The 25,253-nt window shown below is 42.0% G+C and overlaps 1 protein-coding gene across 17 annotated transcripts in view; it reads right to left on the reverse strand.

Annotated features, from left to right (window-relative positions):
- The window catches only part of PALM2AKAP2 (PALM2 and AKAP2 fusion), a 227,947-nt gene that overhangs the window by 25,407 nt on the left and 177,287 nt on the right, over positions 1 to 25,253 (reverse strand). The window contains exon 1 of one of the 17 annotated variants that reach the window (XM_083592883.1): positions 7,077 to 7,338. The exons of 15 other annotated variants lie outside the window; for them this stretch is intronic. The gene's annotated coding sequence lies outside the window, so the exon portion shown is untranslated. Of the gene's footprint in view, positions 1 to 7,076; positions 7,339 to 25,253 lie in introns of those variants that run through there. One more of the 17 variants, XM_083592887.1, reaches the window with a different exon arrangement.

The following is a 25,253-nucleotide window of genomic DNA, read 5'->3' on the forward strand; positions in this document are numbered from 1 at the left end:
TAGAGCACGAGACCCTTAATCTCACGGTTGTGGGTTTGAGCCCCACTTTGAGTGAAAGAGAGGTTGAAAAGAGATTAACTTTGTGGTCCTTTCCAACTCTAGTGTTCTGTGATTTCTATAATAACGAATATATAGTCTTGCAAGATCTGAGAGTTCTGACGCTTCTACAGATACTACGACTATAAAGGACCATGAGGGGTTATTTCCCTGTATCCTTTTCTGGACATGTTGCGTTACAGACAAACCTGCTTCCGTATAAACATTCACAGTTTTGACATGTTCGCAGAGCTCCCAGTGATGCATCAAACATCACCTTAGCCTCTGGCCAATAAAGCTATCAGACCATTGTTTATATAGAACTAAAACTCTCATCAGTTTAGAACTGTGATCAAGAACAGGCACACTGCAAGCTGGAAAAAATATATGCTTCCTTAGCGCTTGAACACACTGCAGCAAAGGCGAATGTGCACTGGGCTGTAACACATTACTTCTCTGAGCAAAAGAAGTGATGAATGCTATTCCCTCTGCTGCCTACTGTTTGGCCAGTAATATCACTACCTAAGGACACTAGGGAGAGATGCGGGTGGCGCTGTCGGTTAAACCACAGAGCCTAGCGCTTGCCGATCAAAAGGTCAGTGGTTCGAATCCCCGCGATGGGGTGAGCTCCTGTTGCTTGGTCCCTGCTCCTGCCAACCTAGCAGTTCGAAAGCACGTCAAAGTGCAAGTAGATAAATAGGTACCACTCTGGCAGGAAGGTAAACGGCGTTCCGTGTGCTGCTCTGGTTTGCCAGAAGCGGCTTAGTCATGCTGGCTACATGACGCGGAAGCTGTACGCCGGCTTCCTCAGCCAAAAAAGCGAGATGAGCACCGCAACCCCAGAGTCGTCCGTGACTGGACCTAATGGTCAGGGGTCCCTTTACCTTTACTTTTTTAAGGACACTAGATGAGATGCTTCTCAAGGTTCCTTTCCTCCCCGCAAAAAAAACACTGGATGATTTTTATGAAGGACTTCGGGGTTTGCTTATATATACATATCAATGGACTCTGCCTGCAAGAGACCTATGGACAAGCGGAATCCAACTGGTGGTTCATACGTAGCATGGACATAGACAAGACACAGCATGTGTAGGCAGTGGCAAAGGACTTGTGGATGCACCCCTTATGACAGGAGAAGCAGCTGAAGCAGATGTTAGGTACAGTAAGGAGAAAGAACTCTGATCAGAATAAGCACATGCACACATAATGATAAATCATGGTGAAGGTGATGAAAGAAGCAGAAAGAGAATTTACACCAGAAAGGGGAGGAGGGAGGGAGAGAGAGGGAGCTTGCACCCCACTCCCAATCTCTTATCCGTGGGGGTGATCTGGAATGTTATCTCTTTTTTCCCATAAGCACCCTCTAGATGTTCTCATCTACAGCACCCATCAGCCATAGCGAGTATGGCCAATGAACAGGGAGGATGAGAATTATAATCCAGAACAATTGGAGGGTATCAAGTCGCCTACTGCTGCCGAATACTGTTCTTCTCTATCGGTGTGACTACACTCAATAATTACATTGACAGAATTACAAGTTACATACATGGTGTGTGTGTGAGAGAGAGGGAGGGAGGGAGGGGGAGAGAAGGAACCTCCCCCGACCACCATTCCACTCAAAATTGCCTCTTTCTGAAATATATTTTCTCTAAGAAAAACAACCATGTAATACGTGGTTTCATCCTAACAATGGGAAGACAAGGCCACTCTGTTCACAGAGAAAAGGTCATCTGCCCTGTTACTGAAGTCTTGGTGCAATATGAACTATTAAAATAAAACAGATGTTGCTTTGCAAGCTTGTTCCATTTCCCTGATTGCTCTTGTTGCCTTACTAAAATATGATGCTTTGCGGTCATTTCACAACTTTTGCTGTGTTTAGCACACAAAGCAAAAAGGTAAAAGAGTTTGACTACTAGTTAGTGAAATAATTAGAGAAGAAACCTCATACTGATAATATTCCCATTACATAATTTTCTCATACACATCTGACTACCTAAATTTTAGACCCTAAAATCAGGACATGCAATTATAGCATTACACAGTTCCTGAAGGTCATGCCATTGTGACCATCCTTTTAATTAAAACATATGTTTACAAATCCAGATGTACAAGAGGCTAATGAAAATAGTTGCCCAGAAACCTCTAACCAACACAAGATTAAAAACAGCAGATACAGAGGTTGAATGAATAAATAAAACACTGGTTTTTAAAAAAGCAAACATGAAGCAACCAGAGTTTTCTATGTCATTTATTTCAATGGGAGTGTTTAGGGCATGCTTAGCCATTGTGATGTCTCATAGATTTCTATGGGAAAGATTTAAGTCTGACTCGACCATGCCCCATATAAATGTGACATATTATTGGGTCAAAATAAATACCCAGGTAAAGTGAGAAAAATAGGCCCTAATATTAGCTATTAGAACCCAATAAAATAAATGAGAATTACTTCTGCATAGTAAATCAGAACTCAGCTATAGCACCATTAAAGCAGCTTCTGTTATATATATATAGGTAAAGGACCCCTGACAGTTAAGTCCAGTCGTGAACGACTCTGGGGTTGCGGCGCTCATCTCACTTTACTGGCCGAGGGAGCTGAAGTTTTTCTGCAGACAGTTTTTCGGGTCATGTGGCTAGCATGACTAAGCCACTTCTGGCAAAACCAGAGCAGTGCACGGAAACGCCCTATACCTTCCCACCAGAGCGGTACCTATTTATCTACTTGCAAATATTAAAAACACGATAAAATATCAAACATTAAAAACTTCCCTAAACGGCTGCTTTCAGATGTCTTCTAAAAGTCAGGTAGTTGTTTATTTCCTTGACATCTGATGGGAGGGCATTCCACAGGGCAGGCGGCACTACCGAGAAGGCCCTCTGCCTGGTTCTCTGTAACCTCACTTCTCGCAGTGAGGGAACCGCCAGAAGGCCCTCGGAGATGGATCTCAGTGTCTGAGCAGAACGATGGGAGTGGAGACACTCATTCAACAGTTAGGGTTTCTCTTTCACACTGTCACATAGACTCTAGAGTTGGACCATGAGTATCTAGAAAGGTAGCAGCCTTTCTAGAGCATGGTGCTCTTGCCATAGGAATAAGAAGGAGGGATAATATAAACTTTTGAGAATACACAGGATGAGGCTTGAATAATGTATCAGAAACCCATGCTTGAACATGCTTGTAATTACTAATTAGGTCAATGGGGGCGAAAGTCCCTTTTGAGAGTTCACACTTCCTTTCCATCAGTTAAAAAGTGATGCCAGTGATAGTAAAACAAACAAAAAATTAATCAGACTTATTTTTTTGTCCTTACGGGAGCTCATTCCTGAAATGGAAATCCACCTTCCCCTCTGAACAGATCATGCAAACAGACTAGTTTCACCACATTAGCATATAGCTTCAGTGCTCAAAAGTTCTACTGATGCCATCTTGAAGTAATCAGAATTAAAACTCCGTAGGAGTTATTTTTAGTAAGTGTAGCATATTCCACACTCACATGCCTTGTTTTGCCTTTTGATTCCAGCTGCTATGTAGCAGTGACATTTATGCAATGTACTGTAGTAAAACTGCAACTATTTGTGGCTTTTGAAATTCCCCCCACCCCCCACTTCTTGGAATTCCTATTGCACAAAATGTTAAGTGTCTGAGAAGCAGAGCATGTATGGAAATCAGAACAGAGGTAGTACAGGGATCAAAAAGCAAAACAGCCAACAACTTTGAATTACTTGCAACCTCTTGTCATGCAGGAACCTGTGTAACCTGGGTCTTGCGACTGCATCCAACTGTTTCAATAGGACCACATTTTTGGAAGGAACTTCCAGTGATCAGGATGGAAGAAAAAATCCGCTGCTTGGACATTTGGGACCTTAAGGCCAAACTGTTGCGCTTTCCAGAATGGACCCAGCCAGGAAGTAATAGGATGAGGGACATCTAGCCTCAGTGGCGTAGCGTGGGGGGTGCAGGGGGGGCCGGCCGCACCGGGCGCAACATCTGGGGGTTAGGGTTAGGGGGCGCAAATCCACGGGTTAGGGGGCGCAAATCCACGGGTTAGGGGGCACAAATTACTTGCCTTGCCCCGGGTGCTGACAACCCACGCTACGCCACTGTCTAGCCTTCAAAGCAAAATGGGTACATGGGTGAAGGAAGCTAAACTCTTCCCCTCTCATGACTTGTCTCCATTCAGCATCTCTTCCCAAGCCCCTTTGTCTTCAGTCACTTCTGGTATTGGGAGTCCCAGCATGGGAAAAATGGTCCAAGAGGTTTTTCGTTTGCCCTGTCACTTTCCCTGGGAAAACCTGTTATTTACTGTTGAATTGTAACAAATGCCAATCAGGTTTTCTTCAGATGGCAGTTTGTTCTGATTCAGAGGTATACAGTGGGTTTCCCCAAGGGAAAGTTGGTGAGACAAAAGGAAAACCTTTCAGGCCCAGGGTTAGAAACTCAGATATGTAAGCTAGGGGCCAAATGGCTCCTTAAACCAAGGCTGCAGTCGCCAAAACAGAATGTCTAGTTGCCATTTTGGGGAAGACAGCTCTAAAGTCTTACTTTTAAAATGATGGATTGACTGTGATTGGTTCTCAGTTAAACATCTGGCTAGCTCGGATGACAACCTTGAGCTAGGTTAAGAGCTTTGAAAACTTAAAAAAGAAAAGTCACTTGATCCAGGGACAGTCCACATTATATATTGGCCTATTCCAACCTCTATTTTTTAATTGGTGACGTAGACCATTCATAATGTAAGAATACTCTTTACAACTGTGAGCAGACAAACTACAATAATTGATTATAACGTTGTTCACTGCTCAGGCTGCACAGAAAAAGCAATTTGGTTCCAGAAATTCATTCTGATTGTGCAGACAAAACATAAGTGATAGAATTCAACAGGACGCGTTGCTAGTGTGTGAAAACAGTCCAGATCCAATGATCCCCAGGCATGCACCTCCAGATGGTGGAGATCTCAGGTGCTATCCTGGCGCCCAGGAATCTTCACATGTTCAGACCCACGCCTATAAAATCAAAAGACAAACTGAAGAAATCATGGGACAAATGGAAGTGTAGATGAGTCCAGAGTCTTGGCAAAACAAGCCAAGTAGATCTGCTGGACACTGTGCAACTCAGCAAATTGGCATAAACAGCTACTTTGGGCATGCTAAAGAGCTTGCGTATGCTATCATTTCTTTCTTGAAAGGGTAAAAAAAAGAGAGAAAAGCAGACCACATCCTGTGTCACGAAGTCCTTTGGGATCTCACGGTGGTTTCCAAAGCATTTTGTCATTTTTGAGGGGTAGTGGCTGTTAGTGAGAAACTCGTATCTGAAACACAAAACCAGCTATTTCTTTTGGGGTGTGGAAAGGTTAATAAAGAATGACTTACAACACTGCTTTCAAGAAGGAAGTATAACAGGATGCCGTCAAATTCTTTACATGCCATTGGTGTATCTGGGCTATAACATATGACCTACCATGTGACGACTAACTAGCAGTATAAGCTCAGTAATTTCCCTATGTTTTCTTAACCATTCGCCTAACCATTCCCCAGGCCAGCTCATTTCACTGGAAGCCTGATTTAGAAACTGCTCTCCTCCTCCTCCTTGTATGGACAAAAGGAACCAAAGGAATCCTAATGAATAAGACATTCCCTTCTCCAACCCACTCCTCCTGCTCCCTCCCGGCAGCCACTGATTCTCCATTTCCTGATGAAAAGCCACCAATGAAGTCAGAAGCAGCACATCTGGCTTATGTTAAGGTACTTATTTGATTAACACATTTTCATCAATGTTGCATTAGGCAGAAAAGGTGGATGATGAAAGGAAGGCACAAACTCAACAAGCATGTTGCAAAGTAACTATTCAGAACAAGAACCTCCTAAAAGTCTGGTAGGGTAATGTATGAAGATTTGGAGGGATGAGTGTAAGTTGAAAGCAAGATGCCCCCACACCAAACCAGCAGAATGAGAAGTTGTTTGAAGTATATATTATCTCACCAAAATGGTTATATGAAAATAAACGGTCTAATCTTCCGAAGGCAATTGTGTTAAGACAGATGCACACTTTTTAAAACTGTAGACGGTAACTCTAGTTTCCAGAATATTATACAACAAGAAACAACTCAAGACAGATGCTATTTAAAGAAAGTGAGGAGGGGGGAGAACTAAAAACAACTGGGGGGGGGGGGAGGAAAGAGGAGAGATAAATAATTTTTCCAGACAAACTGATAACTCATCGGTGAACAAGTTAAGTGGTAACAAGTAGAACTTGGGTTAACAATCCTAAATAGTGTTTTAACTATTAAATTAAGTGAATGAAAAGAAATAGCGAAGCAGTGTGAGGCAGCTTAGAGAATGGTGATATAAAGGCACCATTCTATGCTTGCTTTTTCAGACACAATTAAACACACTCTCTATATCAATGGGTGCATTATTAGAATGGGAGAGAGCGAGAGAGAAGTCAAAGGAGAAACAGACCTCACAAGTGCTGTACAAACCCAAGAGGCTAGCTACCCCTATTGTGTTTCTCCAGTGTCCATTTGCTGTACTCAAGAAGGTCTCATGTAGCAGAAAAGTATAAGCTGTGTTTTAAAATAGCCCTTTGAAAAGGAATAGAAAGCTGCATGATCCTGCTGATAACCCCAAGTACATTACACTGCACTGCAGCAGCAGGAGAAGAAGGAGGCTGTTCCGAGTAGCTCAGAAACGGGTCTGCAATCATTTAGAGACCTATTTCTCCTAAAATATTACAGGCTACTTCTGAAAATTGCATTCTGCAAAGGCGCAGAGTATTTCCTCCACTCCTGCTAACTTCATCTAACTGATTAATTTTGGTTGGGACAAGCAAGAAGTGTCTTAAGTTATTAAGGCAGGAAAAGGAAACATAACATTTGCAACCGTTACCGCATAGTTTGCAGCAGACGGGAGCCACATATTCTTTTAAACCTCAACCACGCTGCCTGCAACCTTTATGATAAAATGCACTCTTCGGAACAAAACACTTAACGACAGGACAACCTGTGCTGCCTAGAGTAAGGAAAGAATAAGAAACAGGAGCTTACCTCATTTGATGCCTAGGATCTTTGAAGCAGACGCGTGCCTCTCCCACTCCCCACCCCCTACAAAGACTCCTTTTTTTAGCTCATTGAAATCAAATTCCTTCTCTGCCTCCTTATGGGACTGTGATGTCAGAAGGCTGAGGGCTGGTTTATAGAAAGGGAAAGAGAGGGGGAGAGAGCACGCACAAGCTCCCCCCCCTTCAATCCATTCATACAAAGAAATGTTAGAAAGTAAATGTCAGGCTGAGTCTCTGCAGTACTGTATAGCAAAATAGGAACTTCTAGCAAGGCTCACTCTGCCACTGACATCACTTTCCACCTCCCACAAAGGCTGTCGTTTCAGCTCCATTTGTAACCAAACACAATTGAAATAAAACCCAAACCATAATATTTCAAAGTTTGAAAGTATCAGCTTCAGTTTTCAGGATGCTAAGTGATGCAAACTGTCCAGCAAGAGCAGCCAGCATGGCATCCTCCAGATGTTGCACTACAACTCCCATAATCCCTGATCATGCTGAGGCTGATGGGAATTGTAGTTATAGGAGATTGTATCTGCCCACAGTGACCTACCACTGGTTTTGCCACCTTTATGAAACATTATGTTATAAAACAAAACAACTATGTCCACTATTGAATACAAATACATTCTACACTGACACAACTTAGAAATACTTTTAATATGTTAAACCAGAGCTTCATGAAACAGTAATTAAGTTTTGCTAGCAAACCAGAGGTTAAACTGCCTTCCAGCCCCTGGAGAAGCGCGGGGAGTGTCAGCACGACACACCTACACACTGCAGCCAACACACTAACCTGTCGTAACACACAGTTTGGAAGGCTATGTGTTAAACGGTCTAGAAATCAATCCATCAACCAACCAAGCAACCAACCAAACTGCTTAGCCCCACAATTAGAATTTGTGGTGCCACTGAAAGCCCAAGTCTCTCTATTTTTTTGTCAGAAAGCATGATGTTACCATGTATAAACGGACTGCAGCCACAAAAATCACATCATTTTGTTATGTTAAATTTAGAAAGCGACATGGGGGTGCAACTGCAGAGTTATCCTGTTGCAGCCCTGATTCACAAGATTGTACGAGGATCCTAAAAGTATACAGTACTGAAAGATGTAAAAAGGAAAGGAAAGATGCAGGCCGAATGCAAAAAATAATAATAACAACCCAGAAGTGGTGGCAGTATATGAAGCAAAGAAATGTTAATATCATTATTTTAACACACTGAGGGACGCTTTCTTACAAGGCATGTAAGAGGACTGCCTCTCACCATATAAACCAACCTGGACTCTGTGTTCATCATCTGAGGCCTTTCTTCATGTGCCTTCTCCATGAGAGGTCTGGAGGGCGGCAACACAAGAACACGCCTTTTCTGTATTGGCTCCCCCATTTGTGGTATGCTCTCCCCAGGGAGTTTCACCTGGCACAATCATTATATATTTTTAGGTGCCAGGCAAAAATGTCCCTCTTGAACCAGGCCTTGAGCTGATTAATATTCTACAGCCTTCTAAATGTGCTTGGGGTGGCATTGTTGCTTCTGTTTTAACTTCCTTGGAAGTCAAACAGCATAGTTCCCAAACGTCACAAACCCAGAAGTGACTGTTCCGGTTTGTGAACTATTTTTGGAAGCCGAACGTCTGACGAGCCTTCTGATTGGCTGCAGGAACTTCTGCCGTGCTTTGGTTTTTGAACGTTTTGGAAGTCGAACTGACTTCCGGAATGGATTCCATTCGACTTCCAAGGTACAACAGTATTTGTGCTTTTATCTAGTTTTTTGTCTTGTGAACTGCCCTGAAATATTTTGATGAAGGATGGTATATAAATCTTAATAATAATAATAATAATAATAATAATAATAATAATAATATTTACTCAGAGATGAGTAAAACCCTGTTCAAATACAGCTTACTCCTAGTAAGCATGTTTAGGATTGCCACTTAAATGTAACTCCTCATGCAACTTTTGTATTATGATAGAGATCCACTTACAAAATTGTAATTGCTGTTCAAAATTCAGAGCAACTGTGCAGAGTGGAGATTGGCAAAAATAAATAAATAAAGCTGGTTTCTCCTACTGGGCCGTGTTACTGAGAAAAGATGAGGTCACAGCTTTTATGTGTTTTTAAAAGGTGAAAGCCCCAGCTTATACATCTGAACCCTTCTCATTTTATGGTTATCAGGGCACCTAACTTCGTATGATATAATAATAATAATAATAATAATAATAATAATAATAATAATAATAATTTATTATTTATACCCCATCCATCTGGCTGGGTTTCCCCAGCCACTCTGGGTGGCTCCCAACAGAATATTAAAAACACAATAAAACAGGTGTATACAAATATAGTATGAGGGCATATCTACATACAGTGGTACCTCGGGTTAAGAACTTAATTCGTTCTGGAGGTCTGTTCTTAACCTGAAACTGCTCTTAACCTGAAGCACCACTTTAGCTAATGGGACCTCCCGCTGCTGCGCGATTTCTGTTCGCATCCTGAAGCAAAGTTCTTAACCCGAGGTACTATTTCTGGGTTAGCGGAGTCTGTAACCTGAAGCTTCTGTAACCTGAAGCGTCTGTAACCCGAGGTACAACTGTACTAGTTTAAGTCGTGTTGGGTGCCGTATCTTCTCTCTGCCCCTCCAACTTTACTACAGTTCCCAGGATTCCCAGAGGAGAGGGAACGAATGCAAAACCAATTTAAATCTGTAGTGAGTGTCGGCTAGATGAGCAAAACAGTGTGCATATACCGTTGCTTGAAAATAAAGGCTATACAATTCAGCATAGCGAGGGAAACTGAAGCATTCATTGTTCCTAAGGAAAGTGTAGTTCACACAATGCAGTGTGTTCCAATAATTTATATCTAGCAAAACCAATTATGTGAAATCCCTGGGCTATAAATACAAGTTCAGAAGAGAACAAAAAACATTCCCTTTTATTTTCAGTGCCCATTATTTGTTGCTCATTTTCAGGCATAAGAAATGCACAATGTTTTAACTCCTCACCTCGGTCTGGGGTGGCAGGCAAAACAATCCAATGCAATGGCGCTTTCCAAAAAGGAACTGCCCTCAATTGCAAGCATCCTAAGGTGCCTGAAGTCAGTTTAACAGCACAGGAAACCAGGCCATCAAGACATTTACATGCTAATGCAATTATGGGGTAGACCGGAGAACACAAGCCTCTAGAGAATAGCTGTAGATGCTACATTATTTTTGAGGGGTGGGGAGGGGAGAAAGAGAGATTGTCCTGGTATATTCTTTCCTGCAAATCAGTCTGTTTGCACTGAATCTGAAATGGCATTCATACAAGTAAAAAAGCACATGTATGGAGAGCTAGCGTCTTCAGAATGAAATGTGGCATACATTGTGCAAAAACACCACTGGAACCATTAACTGAATAATAGGATTTCCCTATAAATAGACATATTTTGCAGCATCCTATATGGTCTTTCTCTTAACATGGACATCAAATCTAATCTCAGGACTGAAAAAGCAAGATGGAGACATATCACAGATTAACCAAGTGTTATTTTTTAAAAAATGTTTCATTTCATAATCAGGTATCAATCAGTGTTGCTTGTTATTCTGAGCTATAGAATGTTTGGGCTGAGATTCTATGCACAGTTACTTAGGCATAACCTGGACATAATTCAATGGGACTTGTTTCTGCGTGAGCAAGTATTTTTGGTCTTCTGTTCATCACTTGCCTTCTCTTCTACCTTCTAAAGTTGTGTGTTAGTTTGAACACTCAGCAGGACTGAATGCTAAAGCCTCTCCTGAAATGACCTACTTCAGGTGCAAGGTTGAATACTTGGCTATGGGCTGGGGGGGAACCTCCCTGGCACATAGAAAACTAGGGTATCAGGGATAATGCTTCAGTTATATAAATCTACAGTAACTATAGGATAGACAGGGCAGGACAGGATAGGATAGTAGAGCATCCAGGTTAATTTCCACTAGAAAATCTCTGTACTGCTACTTAGGGGGAAATAATATTATTATTGGGTAGTATTCAATTGGGTTTTATTCACAGTAGACCCACTGAAATTAATGAACATGACTAACTCGGGTTATTTAATTTCAAGAGCTCTACTTCTGTGTAAAACTTAAGCTGAATTGAATACCAGTCAATATTGGTGAACCAGTCCCAAGTTGTTAATGCAGTGGTTCTCAAACTTTTTTTTTTTTTTTTTTGGCTGCTACTGACATCTTGCAGCTTTTATTCATTCTGAAGGCAAGATGTGCCTTAAAATGGGATTGGCAACAGATCATGGCTTTATGAAGTCAACTATTACTAGTGGTGGTGGTGCTAAAACCAACTGAAAGATTGAATTAGCATCACTTGTATATTTATTTTTAAAATATACATTTATATATTGATTAGTACCTTAAAGGAGGGACGCGGGTGGCGCTGTGGTTTAAACCACAGAGCCTAGGACTTGCCGATCAGAAGGTCGGCGGTTCGAATCCCTGTGACAGGGTGAGCACCCGTTGCTCAGTCCCTGCTCCTGCCAACCCAGCAGTTCAAAAGCACATCAAAGTGCAAGTAGATAAATAGGTACCGCTCCGGCGGGAAGGTAAACGGCGTTTCCATGCGCTGCTCTGGTTCGCCAGAAGCGGTTTAGTCATGCTGGCCACATGACCCGGAAGCTGTACGCCGGCTCCCTCGGCCAATAAAGCAAGATGAGCGCCGCAACCCCAGAGTCGGCCACGACTGGACCTAATGGTCAGGGGTCCCTTTACCTTTACCTAGTACCTTAAGTGTTTTACAAAATAATAAATACCGTATAGATAATGATGAAACTGAGAAACTAAAACATGGTGCAAATACAGTGCAATAAGAAATGTTAAAATCCTAAACATACAAAAACATAGCAGCACATCTTTAGAGTCAGTTATCTGCACTGGAAATACAAGAAAAGAACCTTCCACATTGGATTTTCCATCACCATCTACAATGCAAGCACATCTTCGGTTCCAGCTTTCGAACCTACTTCTTTCTATCGTAACATATAATTTCATTTGTAGCATAAACAGGACTATTACATTTTTTGCTCAGGCTATGAAGAGCACCTTCCACCAACACACTTGTACAATGAAGAAGAAGGAAAGGCAAATAACTGCCAAGCAGAAATTTTCTTATAATGTGAGTTATATTTTGGCAAGCTGTAGCTTTTGTTTGCTTGTCTTAACCGAAAGTACAAAGAGCCACAAGAAGCATTGTAAAACAATATGCTATTAAAGTGATCCATTCAACTAAAACAAACGTTTCCCGTCCCATACGTCTCATGTGTTTATTTTATCAGTGCAAACTAATATTCTGATTATGCAATAAGATAGCAGCATGCTACATTCACTCTAACAGGAATTTCTTCTTCCCAGGTCAACAGTACATTCAAGGGGAAAAAAAATATTTCTGGTTTTACTGGGTGGGGAAATGTAGTCGCTTTTAGTTCTACATGTCTAGGAAATCAGCAAGCACTTTATGGATATTTACTGCTGTATAGAATGTTGGTGTGAAACTTGGACCATTCCAGAGAACCAAACTTGTGAGAAGCCCCTATATTCTGATACAGGCAAGAAGTATAAATAAGCATACCCTGTCCTGTGCCTTTGAATCCCCACCCACCCAGTGGCTTTACAGAGCTGACCCTGCCAGGCCTTCTTTAGTGTAAGTTTAGAGTCACTAGGAAAGTGCAACTAGGCTCATAGTAATTTTTGTATTGGCCAAAGAGACGACTGCCATCAGACATGGGTCTCATTTTGCCATCGGGTCAAATGCCAATCGGTTTTAGGAAGAAGAATGGCTCCTATGGGCTTCAGATTCCCATAAATATGTGAAGTTTTACCCTCAAGCTTTTGCATTCTTGGGAAGCATGTGATCAGAAGTCCCAAGATGGTTCCTCTCAGAAATTTGTCTCTGCAAGGAACGTGGCCAGCTAAGTTAGATTGGCTTTAGTAATTTTATTTACAAGCCTAATTGTTGCCTTCTATTAAACTTCTACTGTTAACCCCTCCCAATATAATTTATATTTAGACATTTGGCTATAGCAGTTTTAAAAGGCAAATATCTGGAACTTCTCATCAATCCCCCCCCCCCATGTGCTAAAATGGCATGACTAGCCTACGTTTTGTGTTCTAAAGACACTTCACAAGTTTTGGTGATGGTTTTGGGCTGGGAACTTAAGTCCAAAGCTCCTCTCGTTGTTTATTTATTTTAGAGCTGGTTTTGGAAGGCAAGGACCTGGAGGAAAGGACTCAAAAACTCCTCCATATGGCTGAATGGACATGGGTATGGCAGGAGGTTTGTCGTGTCTGGTGGCAAGCCAATGTAATTTTGTTTTGCTTTGAGGAAACCCATTTACAGAAAAAGGAGTGGTCCAGTAAGGGGCACCCCCCTCCAACACACCGTGATTCACAGCACACAGCACAATTTTACTTTCCTTTCCTTAAGGCCTACTTCGTTAGAGGTTTAGTCCTCCACATAGTACCACTCATGGGTCTTGGCACTCATCTAGCCTGAAGAGAAACTAAATATCTAGCAAAGTAAACTGTTTTGCAAGATAAGAAAACATTTATGGCACGTGACATCATGTTTTCAGCCAGCAGCAGGAGTTCCCCAGAGAGCTTCTTTGAACAGAAACTTAAAGATAGCATCCAAGTTCCTTTTTGCACTCATTGACGCTTCCAGTGCAATTCTTTTCCAAGTACTTTGAATGTGTTAAGATTGACTAATGCATTGTTTAGTTACACGGCAGAGATCACCATAAAGAATGAATGCAACCAAAAAAAAAAAACGGATTACAGAGAAAGAAGTCATCCTTTTAATTACACCACAGATTGGCAACCTGTGCCTCAGCAACCACAAGTAGTCCTAGCTTCATTTTATGTGGCTCTTGATGTTTCCAAAAAGCCTCTCCCATTCTTGCATCCCATCATGGTTCCTTACTCCCTGCCTGCCCATTTCCTCCTTCGTCTTCTCTGGGGGGGGGGGGGGAGAACTTTCTCCTATAACTCTCTGGAAACAAATTGGTATGTGGCATGTAGTGCCCACTTTCTCTCAGAAAGTGAAAAAGATTGCACCTGATTTACACTGCTATTGTACATTCAGAAATATAACTTATTCTCCATTGCGAAGACAAATAAATAAAATAATCTTTGCAGTCCTGCACTTCTGTTACCAACTGCATTTTCCAAGACTTTTCAAAGTCAATTAAAAACACTAAGCCAACTTTAAAAGTAAATAAAAAGAGCTACTTCTTACTGCACATGTAATATCTAAAGAATTACATAGGACATGTTCTCCTTGCCTAATCATAGTAAAGGTAAAGGGACCCTTGACCATTAGGTCCAGTCGTGACCGACTATGGGGTTGCGACGCTCATCTTGCTTTATTGGTCGAGGGAGCCGGCGTACAGCTTCTGGGTCATGTGGCTAGCATGACTAAGCCGCTTCTGGCGAACCAGAGCAGCACACGGAAATGCCATTTACCTTCCCGCCGGAGTGGTACCTATTTATCTACTTGCACTTTGACGTGCTTTTGAACTGCTAGGTTGGCAGGAGGAGGGACCGAGAAATGGGAGCTCACCCCATCGTGGGGATTCGAACCGCCGAACCCTCTCATTTGTTCATTGAACAGGTTATGAGCAGCAGAGATCAAGAACAGATGAAGCTGACTTATATGGAGTCAGAACATCTCACTCAGTATTGTCTACACCAGGCATCCCCAAACTCGGCCATCACCCTGTCGCAGGGATTCGAACCACGACCTTCTGATTGGCAAGTCCTAGGCTCTGTGGTTTAACCCACAGCGCCACCCGCGTCCCTTTTGCCTAATCATAGCAGCAGGTTAATGTCAGCTATTCTATCCGCACCCTCCCCCATATGCCCCATCAATTAATTGCATTGTCCTTTAATTAAAAACATGAATGAAGCATACACAAACAAGGTAGGATCTAAACAGATGAAAAGAACTAAAAGCAAGTTTTATGTCGTACACCACCACCCTGAAATCTGATACGATGAAGGTCACTAGAACCATGCTTGAAACAAATTAAGTAAAATATATTGGGTGGTACCCAATATTAGTCTTACTCAGAACAGACCCAGTTAAATCAATGAACTTCCATTAAGCTGGTCTAAATCTCTCCCTAGTTTGTGGGTGTAAGGGGGACTGAGACGGCTTTGGATCCAAGCTGTTTCCCGGTCAACCCCTATCAACGGCTGGGTCAGGGCATCCTCACTGTATTCCTTACAACAACCCTATAAGGTTGGCCTGTATTACAGATGGGAGACTCAGAAAGTGTGGCCAAGAACTTCCCAAAGGAAGTATGCCACTTACTTATCTAGTGATTTCTAAGCTAGGCTGAAAAAGTGAACTGCAGATCTCCCAGATCATATTTATGCAGCATCAGCAGCAGCAACAACAACAACAACAAGTTATTTGCCACCCATCTGACCAGGTTGCCCCAGCCATTCTGAATGGTTTCCAACAAATTATAAAACCACAGTAGCACTATCTTTTTACTTGGGAGTAAAACTTGCTTCTGAGCAGACTAGCATAGGACTGCCCAGTTAACCACATGATCTCCCAGTCACTCACCACATTAAACATCAAGACTTTTCCAAACTTTCCTGCTCTCCCACCATTCTAAATATATATATATCAGCACTACTGTTGCAATATATATCTTTCATCCACGTGGCCTCAAGGTAATCTGATTTAGAAGGCGGATGGAGTATTAAACAATTTAAGGAACTGAGAAGTGTTCCCTTCTCAGACACTGCCATGCTGTGTGAACTGGAATGGGAGACTTTGCAGTGCCTCAGGAGTTTTTTCCAGACTGCTGCTCCACCCATCTCCCCTGTCTGGAGCACTGCAGCAGTAAACTATGCAAGAGAAAGCAAGTGAGGAAGAAGAGGAAGAGGAGAAGGAGGAAGAAGAGGAAGAAGAAGAATCCAATGAGCACTGGAGTGTGCGCGTGTTGTGCAACAAGTGCTCTTTCAGAAGTACAATGCTGATCTTGCTATTCCCTAGTCTTCCATTCGGAATTGCAGAAATTGCCACAACCCAGGCAACCCAACTCTTGGCAACTGGCACCGTGAAGCCTTACCCAACCTGGTGCCCTTAAGATGATTTGGAATATTGTACCGCCATCATCGGCCTCAGCTGGGGATGATGTGAGTTGTACAAAACAACAGGAGGCACCAAGCTGGGGGAAGGATGCTCTGGAATATCACCAGTACACTCCTGCACAAAACTCCTAGGCATGAACAGCCATTGGCTTATCTCACCTTTTACCTCTCTTGAGCTGCAGGGAACAACCAGCCAGCCAATGATAGTGCTTGACATTCTGTCACACTGCAAACTGACCAAGAAACAGAACCTTGCATGGGTCAATGCAGATGAAAAGGTGAAGCTACACACAAATCAGCAGGCTATTGATTCTCAAATGGCCAATGCCACCAGGGTCAGGTAGCTAGTATAAGTCTCATTGTCCACAAGGGCACCCCTTAACTTCCTTTTACGTAAGTGAATACTTGCTGGTTATTCCTATGGGTGTGTGTAAAGCACTTGGGGATGCTAGCATGGGCAATGACAATAATCAGAGCTGGTGGGGGGTGCAATGCTGTTCTGGAATCTGAAACATTTTGTTTAAATCCTTGGCACAATGAATTATAAAATTAAAGTATTAGATTAAAACTTCTTCCCCTTTAATAACACTGTTCCTCATTTACATTTCAGATAGGGATCACAGTTTTGTCAGTAGATGTATTTGCTTGTATGTGCATAATCAGTGATATTATATAAACATATAATTATTGCAAAATCAAAACCAGAAAGAAAACTGGTTATCATACATCACATTCTTAAACAACAACAACAACAACAACAACACAGGGCAACAAATGTTTCTCATAATTCAGAAAATATTGTGATTTCAGACAGCACAAAGCAAATTATTTTCTTACCCTCAAATCTTGTTCCATCGAAAGGCAGAGTACCTGCCATGGCGCTGTGTACCTAAACATCTTTGGCAACTTCACCAAACAAATGGCAAAAGGCACACTGAATTTCTCAGCTACTTGGGTTGGTTTTCATTGGGAACATTTAACAAGAGGAAAAGAGCTGAAGTTATATTTCTCAAAGGTCTCTTGTGCTTGAATTATAAGCTGCAGTAACAACCATCACACTTGCACCCAGAGGAACTGAATAAGTAATTCACTAAGAGGCTTTTTTTTCCTGGGAAGAGCTTAGCTCAAACTCAATTAGCAAAAATAGGATGATAACCTCTGAAGCTCCCACTTCTCCAAGGTGTAGTTTGACAATAGACTGCATGGGCCAGTTTGGATATCATGATAAAGCATAATTCCTTTTGATGGGGATAAGCTGTGGCCAAGTCTCGAGCTCAGGCAATCTTCCCACTCCTTTTCCACCACGGTCCAAACTGTAGTTAATATTAAATTATGGTTTGCTTCAAACAAGCCAAGTCCAAACTCTGGGTTATGAAGCTGACTTATGTGAACAAACCATTTGAATAAGCCACCCCGTCAATGGGGAAAGCCATTGCTGCACACACTCAAGAGAAACTAACTCTTGGCACCTCTCCTCCAACCCTGATATCCAATCCAATTGTGAGGGATATTTACAGAGACTTTTTTCGGGCACTATGGCAATACCTGCTATACAACTTCATGTACATTTTCTGGTACAGAGAAAGGCCAGAGTATGTGTTATGTGCTGAAGTTTTCACCCTGGGCCAGCAGGGGGATACTGTAGATAGTTCAGGTCCACACATGCAAATAAGGGATTGAAAGTGACGTTCAGTGATTGGATAGTTACAGAAAATGGTTACTATTGCGTTCTAGTGGAGCTCCGTATAAGCAGGCTGGCTGAACCCTTCAGTTCAGTTCTGTTCTGGCCTGTGAATAAACAAGAGCTGTTTGAAGAATCGCTGTGTCGTCTGATATGTTCACCCACAACTTAACAGTATGAGTAAGTTTTGGGTCTGGCCCATGGTTCTAAGATCTTACTGGGCTAGAATTCACCTTAGTTTTGGAGGTAGTATTGAAGTGGGACTGGACAAGACAGCTGGTTAGTGAGGGGGTGGGGTTTACCAAGAATGACAAATAGTATTTCTCCCGAAGTGACAACTGTGTTAAGATATTATTATTTTTTTTAGGCGGGGGTAGGGGGGAAAAGAAGTCAAGACAATCCTATCCATTATGAATGCAGGAAACAATATCCTGAATTGCATGGCATAAAATCCTTGCCCCTACTGCCCCATGGATCCCAGTATAGATACACTTCCTTCCATCTCTAGCAGCAATGGGAGCAAATAACATTTCCCCTCTCTTCAGTTCCTGTTTCAAAGCATTTCCCCAGAATGCCACCAGTGGCTGTTTTCAGTAAAGGGAACATTCTGTTGGGGTTCAACAAGGTTCATTTGCAATGCAACAGGGAAGAGGTCTCTGCAGAGTAAGGATGAAAAAATCTGTCAATTTTGGTTCTCTCGGTTTCTCATTTTCTCAGTCTTCAATTCGGTTCTCCACATTTCTACAGTAATTTGCAAATTGTCTTTTTAAATAAAATCTTCAAGGAAATTCTTCAGCATTTTAGTGCATATGCCTCCTATTAAATGCATTTTTGGGTACGCAGTTTTGAGTAACGCACAGATGTTTTTCCCCTAAGCGATTTTTCCTGATATAATGCATTTTCATATATTATCTTCGCTAACATATTCATTTATATATTCACTTCTACCTAACATATGCATTTTTGTAAACACTGGTTGGTTAGAGAACTGCATTGCAAAGTCTGGATAACTGGATAACTGTGAGTTTGAAAGGCGTTATGGCACTTTATGCAGTGCCTGCCTCCTCTCTCACTTAATTCAGATTCATCTGAAACAGAACTAGAAAAAAGTTTTGAGTTTGGGGTTGTTGTTGTTGTTAAAAGACGACTACCCCTCTCTCTCTTTTCCTTTTTAGAAATAGCTCGGTAATAAACACCCTAATCTAGCAGCAGCAGCTGGTTAAGAGTTTAGACATTCTTAGCAGTACAGAGACAACATTCCATGCCAGCCTATTCATTATTGAAGACAGATGCGAGCAATGCGCCTTCACGGAGCACTTCTGCATCAGCGTTCCTAGCTTTCCTTTACTTAAAAAGAAAATCAGTAGCCCTCACACTTGCATCAAAAATAAGTAAAGAATTGTTTGTATTCATAGTATTTTTAAAGTAAGGTTCTCCAAGTGTATATGACTGCAAAAATCAAAGTGATCATTAGGCAATGGAGTGTTGGTTACAGCAAAATAAATAAATAAAAAATACAGGTGTCTTCTTGTGATTTTATAACCAGCCCAAACATTGTATCTGCAGATTATGGATGGTCAAGTCATGCTTTTGTTTATGTAAAATGGATGCTTAAGATAGCACTGATGGTGGGAGAAATTAGCCACAGTCTTGGGGGTCAAGTTGTTAAATGTTCTCTGGCTATTTTCATCAGCAGATATTCAAGCATCTGCTATGCAAGGAATGGAGGGGAGAGTCCGAAGCAGTTCCCATCTCTCTGTTTACCCACAGGAACATGCAGCTGTTATGACCTCTTGACTCATCTCCATCCTTTTAAGGGAAAGGGCAGATAGTGTCTTCCTCTGGACATGCCGCACACTAAAGTACTAAATACTAAGGGACTAGATGCTAAATTGGAATAGGCCAAGCATTTCATGTTGCTTGCCAGATTAGCTATTGAACTAAAAGCTCAGCAATAACTAACACACACAAAAAGAATGTGCTTTTATGGATTATGAAGTTTAAAATTGTGAGTACACAAGGAAACTCCCAGATTCAGCAGGCAAGTCTTATAACATAATACAGTGAAACCTTGGTTGTTGAACATAATCCTTTCTGGAAGCCCATTCAGCTTCCGAAATATTCGACAACTGAGGCGCGGCTTCCGATTGGTTGCAAGAGCTTCCTGCACTCAAGCGGAAGTCGCGTCGGAAGTTCGGCTTCCAAAAACATTAGAAAACTGGAGCATTTGCTTCCAGGTTTTCAGCGTTCAGGTGCTGAAACATTTGAAAATGGAGCCGTTCAACAACTGAGCTTTGACTGTACAAGTTCCAGCAAACAGGGCTGCTTGTGTTATATATATGTCATATTTATGCACAGGTTCCCATGAAGATGGAAGTGTATGCGACACTCTCAATCAGGGCAAAAAGGTTGGGAGTATCTTCAGGGTTCTGGTCAAACTGGGACAAACTGTGGTTTGTCTAAGCAAAGCAAGATCAAAGGCATGGTTTCTAATCTTGAGTACTTTGGATAGTTACATCCAAACCAATTCTCTCTGCACTGGGCCTCAATGGTTAGAGCAATTTTACTGTACATGTTACAGGTGTGTCCAACATTGGTTACACTCCAAATCAACAATGAGCTGCCCAACAGAGTCCTATCCTATTTGAAGAGAATTAAACCCCAAATGCACAGTAATAAATGCTGTTTGAAATATTGCACTTTTCTCCTCTCAACAAAAAATCATGAACAGTACAAGATGATCATTCTGAGCAGAACTAGGCAAAAGTCTGTGTATAAGCTTAGAACAACAGAGGGGATTCATCACAATCAGCACTCAAAACTGCATTTAGCACATATCCAGGAAAAAGCACATGCATATCTTGTGGTTCTGCAAATTTAGATTATTGTGGTGCAGTTATGCAAAATGCCTGAAGGGAAATCTTAACTTTTAAGGGGCATATCAATGCTAGCATTCTGCAGTGGTACCTTGCATCTGCTTCCTTCAACCCATAACTACTGAGCTTGGCTATTTATTTAGGGTAACAGTCACAAGTTTAGTAGTTATTCCCTATCAGACCTCGGGGATGAAAACACTTAACTGATAATTGCAATGTATTTCATCCTTTTGGCAAATCTGCCTACTATATCCTGATGTGTTTTGAGACTTTGAAATGCTGGAAGATTCAGTGTTGCCTGGAGGGGCTGCAGCAACCATTCTCTTGGTGATCCATTTACCATAAAGATCAAGGCTTCCTAACAACAGCACTTAGCTGCCTGCATTAGCTCCGCCTTTTATTGGTGACCAATTCAATTATTTGGATTCTGAAATGCCAACAGCAGACATAGGCACTGTACTATGCCGGTGGAACAAGACAAGTATTCCACTGAGCTAATTTATAAGATTAGGGCATGGGTAGGCACATGACTAGGGACGCGGGTGGCACTGTCGGTAAAAGCCTCAGCGCCTAGGACTTGCCGATCGCATGGTCGGCGGTTCGAATCCCCGTGGCGGGGTGAGCTCCCGTCGCTCGGTCCCAGCGCCTGCCAACCTAGCAGTTCAAAAGCACCCCCGGGTGCAAGTAGATAAATAGGCTGGCTCGCCAGATGCAGCTTGTCACGCTAGCCACGTGACCCGGAAGTGTCTGCGGACAGCGCTGGCTCCCGGCCTATAGAGTGAGATGAGCGCACAACCCTAGAGTCTGGCAAGACTGGCCCGTACGGGCAGGGGTACCTTTACCTTTACCTTAGGCACATGACTGGCCACATGACCTGGAAAAAATGTCTGTGGACAAACATTGGCCCCCCTCGGTCAGTAAAGCGAGATGAGTGCCGCAACCCAGATGAGTGCCAGTTCGTGACTGGACTTAACTGTCAAGGGTCCTTTACCTCCCCCCCCCCTTTTTAAGGTAAACTAAGACCCGGGGGCTGGATCCTGCCAAATTGCCTTCTAAATCTGGCCTGCGGGTGGTCCAGGAATCAGCGTGTTTTTACATTAGTAGAATGTGTCCTTTTATTTAAAATGCATCTCTGGGTTATTTGTGGGGCCTGCCTGGTGTTTTTATATGAGTAGAATGTGTGCTTTTATTTAAAATGCATTTCTGGGTTATTTGTGGGGCATAGGAATTCGTTCATTTTCTTTCCTTCAAAATATAGTCCAGCCCCCCACAAGGTCTGAGGAACAGTGAACCAGCCCCCTGCTGAAAAAGTCTGCTGACCCCTGGGTTAGGGTTTCAGCCAAAACATGCTTTGGTATCTGGGGTGCACACTGCTTAACTTCCATTGCCCAAACAGCTCAAAACATGGTGACCCTCCTTTACCAGAATGCAAAGCTACAGATGCCAAGCCAGCAGTTGTAGAGAAACATAATGTGCACTGATTCTCTGTGCAGATAGATGAGTAGAAAATGGTTCATCGTTCTTCCTATGCAATTTGCGAACTTGGGATTAATGGCATAGAGGAACTGGTGCCTGCCTTTGTGCCTCTGAATATGATAGCCTCTACAGATACATATGAATGTACGCAGAGGAGCATGAGTAAACCCCATAACATATCTGTTTATTCAGCGCTGCTTCATGGAACACTTGCCATTTTTCTCCATTCTGCAGATTTGCCAGTCTTGAACTCCATGTTTACAAGCCAAGCAATTAGGTATGCATGGACAGCTGTAAGGAAGCCTCAATATGTGTCAGTTTATACTAGCTGAACGTTTTGCCAGTGAATGATTAAAAAAACCATGCTGGGTCTGTAAAGGCATTTCTAGTTCCGTGTTCTTCCCTGTATTCACACTCCTCTAACTGCTGAAGGAACATGTTTGTTGTCCCTGGAAATGCAAACCATATTGTGACACTCTTTAGCAAATAACATTTAAGACAAGGGTGCCAGACCACAAAAGTTTATGCCACAATAAATCTGTTGGTCTTTAGGATGGGATACTTTGTTCTTTAACTTTAAGGAAGGAAGATTTGCTCTAAATGGCCTAGGTTTTGACACGCAATAGCTCAGTCGGTTGGAGCATGGTGCTGATAATGCCAAGGTTGCAGGTTCGATCCCCAAATGGGACAACTGTATATTCCTGCATCGCAGAGGGTTGGACTAGATTATCCTCAGGGTCCCTTCCAAATCTATGATTCTATGAATTATAAGCATTTAGCAAGCTGGTTGCTATACCCATCCATTTGGGCTGAACTCTCCCTTATACAGTGGTACCTCGGGTTAAGAACTTAATTCATTCTGGAGGTCCGTTCTTAACCTGAAACTGTTCTTAACCTGAGGTACCACTCTAGCTAATGGGGCCTCCCGCTGCCGCCGCGGCTGCACGATTTCTGTTCTCATCCTGAAGCAAAATTCTTAACCTGAGGTACTATTTCTGGGTTAGCGGAGTCTGTAACCTGAAGCATCTATAACCCGAGGTACCACTGTAAGGGGATATAAGCCATCTGGAAAATAGGCCCCACCCATTAATAATATGCCCTTTAAAAAACAAAACCCAACCCTCCCATATTTAAAAACGCCTATAGTGCTGATAGATTTCTTATAAAGCACGCATCAAAACCATCCAATCATAAACCTCACTCTTATTTAAAACATTTATGCCCTTCCTTTCCCAAATGTTCAAGATGGTTGAGAAAGAAACATAGCAGTCGATATACTCCAAAAGAGAACAACATGGAAAAGGAAACTAGCTTCACATATATAAAAAGAACATATCTACAAACGCTACTTATAATAATGTCTGGGGCACATGAGTTTTCAGCCTAGCTTTAAGAACAAAACCCAAAAAGGAGAGGGGAGGGAAGCTTGCCAAACACCCCTCACAACAGCTGTGTACAAGTGTAGCTCTTTCAACAGCATTTCTATGAATGTATGAAGTCATAAAGAACAAGACCTTATCAACAACTGGATATTTTACTTAGGCAGAGCCTTTCCTTTTCCACTTCCTGCCTTGGACTCCAAACAACTGATGTTGAAAAGAGAACACACACTTTTATTATTTATGCTTCACATAACAAGCCATTTCAGCTACAACCCTTCCTAAATAACGACTAGCGTATCTCTAAAGAAAACCTTCAATTAGAAAGCAGCACATAAACACAGTGGTGACTTTAAGACTTGATCCTAAAAGTCAATTATGCCAAAACCAGTCATTTGGGTAACTGATTGATTATTTAAGGAAGTGTCTTCCCCAGCTGTTTCAAAACTGGAAATCTTAAGCGACATTGTTATCAAACCCTACCACACTTGTTACTTAAAATCTGCATAAATGAACGTACTGTAAAACTAATTTAAGTAGGGCGGGTGAAAGTACCTGAGTCCTTGCTAAGACAAGCAACTGTTCATCATGGCTTTTCTGTATGGTATTTTCCCACTTTTACCAAATATAGCGTTCTCTGCCAAAGGAAAGCAGATGCCATGCAGATGCCATGCAGATAGGTAGGCCCTAAATGTAACTTACTACCGAACTACAAGAGATAATGAGAGAAAGACACACACAAAATGTGTTTTTCGCTTCAGCGTTCCCAAAACCAATTTTTAGAACTCTTCTCACACATTTTCACTTGGCTACCAAGTTTACTGCTGTGAGCTTATCACTAGAACTGTCGGTCGAGTTTGTATTTTCCATCTTTTTATTCAGCATTGGATCATATTTCACTACAGCTGGACAATCCAGCAACAGTTCCAGATATCCCAGGGAAACCAGAATTAAAACAGGAACAAGTGCAGGCAATTCCAAGATTCAGAAGTTCCACCACAGTGACACAATTTGGAATGCAACCAACATATGGCGCTCCTGTGATAAAGTAGCAATGAGCCATACACTTTGTTCCGGCGCTGTAATATTTTTATACTTAGCACATCATCACGAAAAACAGAGCAGTAACAAATTACAATAAAAATAGGAGTCACCACACTGCACTAGCCATACATATGAGTATGGCTGAAGCAAAATTCAGCTCAGTTGGTTACACAACAGCAGATGTCTGTATGTTGCCCAACCTGATTTGGGAAGCATTATTATTCCATGTAGCATCCGTGCCATGTGTGTATTAAGCTGGGTCACAGCATGAAATGAAGGGCAGATTACAAGCAGTAGTTACCATAACAGAACTGCAAACAGACTGAGAAATGAAGCGAGAGATGTGCATATAAAAATCTGTGCCAAAGAAACCTAAATACTGCACCAAGCTGAATTCCATTACCTGCATTGGTAAACTTAACACAATTTCTTCTGTTACTCTTTGGGAAGGACAAGGAGCTAAGATCCACTACCACTTATAATCTTATTTGGGAAACGGTGTGGCTTGTGAGAAGAAATCAGTCGCTATGTACTCTGCAATAGGAGGGCTTGTTTTTGAATTTGTGTTTTAAACTTT

Source organism: Podarcis filfolensis, assembly GCF_964270895.1.
Source record: "Podarcis filfolensis genome assembly, chromosome: 17".
Classification (NCBI taxonomy): Eukaryota; Metazoa; Chordata; class Lepidosauria; order Squamata; family Lacertidae; genus Podarcis; species Podarcis filfolensis.